Consider the following 7,100-nt stretch of genomic DNA (forward strand, 5'->3'; position numbering starts at 1 on the left):
TGCGAATGTTTCAGGAATTGCCCAGGACAGTGCCTGTGGGAGGCACGCTGTTAGCTCAGCCCCGAGTCCCTGTGGCCAGACCTGGGAGGGCAGCGTCAGTGAAGCAGGAGAGCCACGGGTGGGGTGGGAGTGTGAGTCCCGGTTCTGCTGCTCACTAGCCACACCGTGATGGAAGAAGTATTTAACCCACTGAGCACAACATTTTGTATCTGTGCAATGAAGTAATAATACACTGGAAACAGAGAGTTGGGGAAGCTGAACCATGAGATGCCAGATTATTTCTGTCTTGGAGTGGCTGAGGTCCACAGGGTGAGAATGATCTAACAGGTGCCTGCCCCCCCAAATGTGAGACGGAGCACCTAGGAGCCTTGCCGTGGTGGCCTTGGCAGTGGTGGAGCTCAGCAGGCCTGTGCCGCACCCACAGCCCCTGGGCATTGAACGCCGTGCTCACCCAGATGCTCTCGGCCAGCGACGAGCACGGCTGACACCGTGCGTGCCCTCTCCTGCAGGCAGGCAGTGTGGTCTCCATCTCTGGCTGGAGGGCTCCTCCCAGGCCAGCAGAAACCTTCTTAGAACTGCCTAGAATCTGTCTGGCCTTCCCCTCTTCCCTCCCGGTTTCTCCGGCTTCCCTCCATTTGGCTTCTCGTTGTTTCCCCCAGCTGACCTCTTGCCTGTCTGACCCGGTCTCTGTGACAGCTTCTTGGAGGAACTGTGTGCGCACCGTCCCTGCAGCCTGTGACAGCGCGGCTGTTCTCCGGCCAACCAGGGAAGTGGCCGTTGCTTTGGGAAGGGAGCCTGGAGGGATGTGGCCACCCCTCCCCATGTCACCCTCAGCCGGGAGGAAGGCCCGTTGAGCCTCAGACAGGAAACAGGACTTTCAGAGGAAGCGTGTCCAGGGCCTGGTGATTTACTAGACCCTTCTGAGCAGCCCTCCTCTCCTCCCCTTCTCTGACCACCACTTGCCTGGGACCCCAGGCTGGGGAGCTCCTCTCACAGGCCCTGTGCTCCCTGACCCCCCAGCAGTGCCGCCCCAGGCCAGGTCCCCCCTAGACGATGAGCGCCTCTATGGCAGCACCAGCTCTGAGTCCCTGGGCCCACTGAGAGGTCACAGGAGGATGGGGAGTGCCCAGCATCCATTGTCTTCTCTGCAAGACGTTAGTCTTTAGGAGGAACCGAGCACAATCCAAGAGTGAACAGCTGTGCCCAAGTGGCAGAAGGCAGCAGAGGAAATAGGTGTGAGCCCCCCAAAGGGTCACAGGTGAGGTTGGGGAGCATGGCTTCATGCTGAGTCAGTAATCCCCCACACACACCTCACCAGGTCCCCTTCAGGCCGCAGAGCCCACGACCACCCGAACAAGACTCTGGAGAACTCTCCGTGCGCATCTGGCCCTTGCTGGGAAGAAAATAAATGGTCTCCACCGTCTCTCACAAGAAATTGGTCAAGGAGGTCTGAGGACCCTGGGATTGGCAGGTGGACAGAGGCTGGGGACTGGGCTCCCGCTCCTTGCACCATGCCCTCTCACCCCCCACCTTATGCCCTCTCCTGAATTCTGGGTCATGTGACACCCCGCGGCTGCCTGTGTGGCCCCCCCCAGAACTCCTATTAGTCGTCTTATAACCGCTCGTCTGTCCGCCCTGTTGGGGTGGGTTCCTGGAGGGCAGAGGTGTGTTGGACTCATTTCTTCCCTAGTGCGCAGCACGGGGCCTGGTACACAGCGGATCACTGCTAAAACAGTGATCATTCATTCATTCATTTGATAAAACAGTTTTATTAAATAAATGAATAAATACGTACCGTATTAGTTTCCTCCTTTCCCCTGAATGCTCTGTATAAAATATAAAAGTCAAAACCGTGCAAATCATCATTAGCAGAACTACATGTATCAGCTGGAGCTAAGTCCATCTATAATATAATATATACCCACATTAAAAGCAGCTTAAACAACAAAGGGGTTATTTTTCACATAAAGATCTGGAGATAAACAGAACAAGACTGGTAAGGTAGCTCACGATTTCCTATGAGGACCGAACCCCTTTATCTTGCTGCCCTCCCACCTTCCATCTCATTGTTTAAAGTGGCTGCTCCGAATCCAGCCACCGCCTCGACGTTCCAGTGCACATTTTCTAGAAATGGCACACAACACTTCCATTAATATCCTGTGGCCTGGAACTCAGTCATGAGTTCACATCTAGGCTGCGGGGGAGGATGGGAAATGCCATCAGGATTTTGGGTGGCCTGTGCCCTGGCAAGAACCTGCCTTTTTTTTTTTTTTTTTTTTTTTACTCATTAACAGAGAAGAGTGGATGCTGGGAGATACTAGGGGTCCCACACTTCATAGTCCAAACTGCCCACTGTTCTCTTTTTATTCTCTGCCCGCTAGCCCTGATTTAAAATACCCCAAGCTGAAAAGCTCTACATTTGGAAGGACTGGATTATTATTATTTTTTTTAATTTCACCCAATGTCAGCTATAAATTCATTTCCTAATTTACACATGATATACAAAGCAATGAAGACAACATTATTACATGTGACCCCATAAGAGCCAGGACTTTGATATGCCGGCTAAGAAACAATCCCTGTTGAAAGTTGATGCTCAGGAATAAAACCTAAATGGCTCTGGCCAATTAAATTTCCTTATTCTGAAGTATCATTTTTAGACTTCACCAAATAAAATAAGGAAAAGGGGCCTGTCCTGACTTCACAGTTGAAGGAACGAAGGCCCTGAGAAGCCAACAAGTTTCCCGGGACTGCAGGGTCTTGGGCAGAGTTTACAGCAAGACAGAAATGGGGCCTCTCGTGGCTCAGAGGTTGAGCACCTGCCTTTTGCTCAGGGTATGATCCCAGGGTCTGGGATTGAGTCCCACATTGGGCTCCCTGCATGGAGCCTGCTTCTCCCTCTGCCTGTGTCTCTGCTTCTCTCTCTGTGTCTCTTATGAATAAATAAATAAAATCTTAAAAAAAAAAAAAAGACAGAGTTGGACTCCCAAGGCCACCAGCTACAAGGTCAGTGGTCTTTCCTCTTCGTCACCCTGCCCCAGAGCTTCTTGAAAAGGGTGGTGGTTGGGCACCTTCCTCCCAAATCCCTCAAGAAGCTGTGCTTTCGGGAGACCCTGGGGAGGATGCCAGTAGGCACCAACCTTATAGGTGCTCGACGCACCATTTTAGGTGTACTGTAAACCCTCATATTCCCCTGGGACAGGAGACGGGCTGGGGGGCTGGGGTAGGGGGAGAGCTTGAGCTCAGCTCCATTCCTCAGGCAATGGACACTGACGCTTACAGCTGGTGTGGAGATCAGGAAATGTGAGTTCCCTTTGCGGGGGGGAGGGGGGAGGGGGGATGGGGGGGCAAGTTACGACCTTGGGTTGTCTTGTGTGAAAAGTGAGGCTCAGAGTCCCAGTCTCTTGTCCAAGGTGGGAAGGCAGGTGAGTGGCAGAGCAAGAATTGGGTGCAGGTCCCCAAGGGCTCTGGGGGACCTCTCTCCCGCAGGCCCCCCCTGGCCCGTGCTCCTTGCCCACCAGGCCAGATCAGGCTCGCCATCTGGATTTTACTCTGCAGCTAGAAGCCGGGTAGCTTGTGAGGACCCGTCAGAATCACATCTGGTCAACTTGAAGGGGGAATCTCAGCGAGGGAAGGACTGGCCCCCTGTCAGGCTTGGAATGCCTGCTCGGCTAGACTCCACTGTCCACTGTCCTGTCTGTTCCCTGCATCCATCACCTGAGGACATTTCCTCATTTCTGTAGGGTTCCTGGCTCCCCTGCTTCATGGCCTGCAGTAGGTAGGGCATCCTCTAGCTCACTGACCTCAGCTACCCTACCAGGGTTTCGGGAAAATCAGCTGGCATGTCCTGGAATGGCTTTCTAGCCAGGCACTGGCTCCCGTTGGGCGCAGACCAATCATCTGGTCCCTAGGCATTTGGACCCCAGGCTTGGGTTCCCAGGTAGGATGCTCATCAGGTAGGTAGGAAGGGTAAGTGGGGGAGCAGAATTTAGAGATAGGACCAGAGAAAACAAGTCCTATCCCAAACCATCGAAAGGCTAGGGCAAAGGAGACACTTGCAATGTGGAGGCATCCAGGGGTCATCCCGGGGGACCATGTGGTCACATCTGTTTGACAGTGACAGCTGGTCCAGGAGTGTCACGTGATCAATCAGTCATCAGTTAGTTTGGTCACAATCTACTGTGTATCCAGTCCTGTGCTGGGCCTGCAGCGGGAGAAAATAAAGTGGAGAATGGCCCTCCCTTTAAGGGGGTTGAGCTGGAGAGCTTGGAGGTAGGAAGAGAGAAGCGGATCTGGGGTCTGAAAGGAGACCAACAGAGGTTCGCACGACCCCGGCTTATTAACTTGTGACCCTCACCCCCGGTTGGGCTCAATCCGCGGAGACCTGGCTTTGGCTGGTGTGGACGCCGAAGGAGAGACTATAAAACCGTCTGCCCGTGGTTGGCGCGGTCGGTGATCGCTGGCAAAGGCAGGATGAGCGCACCCAACTGTCTGCAGTCACGTCTGAATTCAGAGAAAGGCGGGAGGTGTGGATTCTCTGAAAGGCCCTGGTTGGAGGGAGGTGACTGGGCCCGGCAGCTCTTAGGCCTTGGGAAGCTTGCACTTCTCAGGACATGGCCACTGGGGGGAGGAATAGGACAAATTTTAGCATCTTCCCTGCGAGGTCCTCTGAGAAACCCCGTGACTGCCCTTACCTCGCACACACACACCCCCCCCCCCTTTCACCTCGCATTTGGAACCAAAGCTCCGCATACAGTATCTGGCTAGATGGGGGCTCACTGGGCTTTTCATTTTGCGGTAAAAAGTCAAAGGTTCCCAGCCACATTCCAGGCGTGTGGGAGCCAGGGTGTCAGAAAAATCTCGATTCCATTTTCTCTACTCCCAATCTTGCTCTGAACTTTTCCCACTGATCTGTGCAGCTCTCCCAATATATCTCTGAAAATACGCAAATATCTACAGCTTTCTGTATTTCTCTGAACATTTGGAAACTTTCTCTGGAATGCTATGCTGAAGCTCCTTGAAATGCGGAGCTTTCTGTAAATCTCTGAAATCCTAAATCTCTGTGCGGATGTCTTTTCCTGGGTTTCTCTGCTCTATGGAACCACACATTCTCTCTGAGCCTCAGTGACCCTCAGCCCACCTGTCTACCACAGCTCATTATCATCTCGCAAATGGATGTTGGGCAAGGCAAGTCCTGTTTCATCAATGTCTTACACTTTTCTGTGTACAGATCTTTCACCTTGTTGGTAAAATTTACTCCTAAGTATTTTATTCTTTTTAATACTGTTATAAATGGAATCTTTTTCATAGTCTATTTTTCAGATTGTTTAAAAACGAATATATAGAGATGTGGCTAATTTTTATATGTTGATTTTTGTATCCTGAAACTTTATTGAATTTGCTTATTAGTTTTAACAGTTTTTTTGGTAGAATCTTTAGGGTGTTCTTTATATGAGGTCGTATCATTTGCAGAGACATTTTACTTCCAAATCTCTTTCATTTGGATATCTTTTCTTTCTTTCTTTTACTTTTTCTTTTCTTTTACTTTTTCTTTTCTTTTACTTTTTCTTTTCTTTTACTTTTTCTTTTCTTTTCTTTTCTTTTTTTTCCTTTCTTTTTGTTTCCTAGTTGCTCTGGCTAGGACTTCCAGGGCTGTATGAATAGGCCTGGTTGGAGGGGACACCTGTGTTTTGCTCCTGATCTTTGGGTAGAAAAAGCTTTCAGCTTTTCACTATTGAGTCTGTGGGCTAAGCTCAAGGTCTTTACTCTGTTGAGATGTATTTCATCTACATTTAGTTTAAGGTACATTCCATTTATATCTAATTTCTAAAGAATTTTTATCATGAAAGAATGTTGAGGTATATTCCATATGTACTTAATTTGTTGAAGGGCACTTGGGTGGCTCAGTCGGTTAAGCATCTGCCTTTGGCTCAGGTCATGATCTCAGGGTCCTGGAATCAAGCCCCGAATTGGGCTCTCTGCTCAGCGGAGAGTCTGCTTCTTCCTCTTCCTCTCCCTCTGTGCTCACTTTCTCTCTCAAATAAATAAATAAATAAAAATCTTTGGATATACTTAATTTGTTGAACTTTTATTATGAAAAGATGTTGAATTTGTCAAGTACCTTTTCTGCATTTATTGAGATAATCGTATGATTTTAATTCTTTATTTTATAAAAAGTGCATCAATTTATTGATTTGTATATGTTGGACCATCCTTGCATCCCGGGGGTAAATCTACTTAATCATGGTGTACGGTCCTTGTAATGTGCTGTGCAATTTGGTTTGCTAGTATTTTGTTATAGATTTTTGCATTTGTACTCATCAGAAATATTGGTCTACAATTTGTTCTTGTGGTGCCTCGTCTGACTTTAGTATCAGGGTAATAAAGGCTTCACAAAATGCATTTGGAAATATTCAATTTCTTGGGAAGAGTTTGCAAAGAATCAGTATTAAGTTTTTACATATAGGGATTGAGTTTCTTATTAAAAAAAAAAAGTTTTTACATATATTTGGTAGAACTCACCAGTGAAGCCATCTGGTCCTGGGCTTTGCTTCATTGGAAGATTTTTGATTATTGATGCAATGTCCTTACCTATTATTGATTTGTTCATATGTTCTACTTCCCTGATTCAGTCTCCATAAGTTGTATGTCTCTAGGAATTTACTCATTTCTTCTTTGTTTATCTAATTGTTGGGGTATAATTGTCCACAGTAGCCTTTTATAATCACATGTATTTCTATCAGGGTCCCAAGTTGCCTCTTTCGTTACTGATTTAATCCATTTGAGTCTTCCCCCTGTTCTCTCAGACTAGCTAAAGGTTTGCCAATTGTGTTTATCTTTTTAAAAAACTGACTCATAGTTTTATTGACTTTGTCTATTGGCTTCCCAGTCTCTGTTCTGGTTTTTGTTATTTCCTTTCTCCCAACAACTATGTGCTTAGTCTGTTCTTTTCCTAGTTACTTGAGGTGCGACTTTAGATTGTTTATTTGAGATCTTTCTGTCTTCTTAATGCGGGCAGTTATCTGTTGCTCTGGATTTCTTGCTTTGAACATGCAGTACCAAGACTTGGACACCAGGTGAGGCCATAGATCAGATTTCCG

The sequence above is a fragment of the Canis lupus genome, chromosome 13 (assembly GCF_048164855.1).
Source record: "Canis lupus baileyi chromosome 13, mCanLup2.hap1, whole genome shotgun sequence".
NCBI classification, from domain to species: domain Eukaryota; kingdom Metazoa; phylum Chordata; class Mammalia; order Carnivora; family Canidae; genus Canis; species Canis lupus.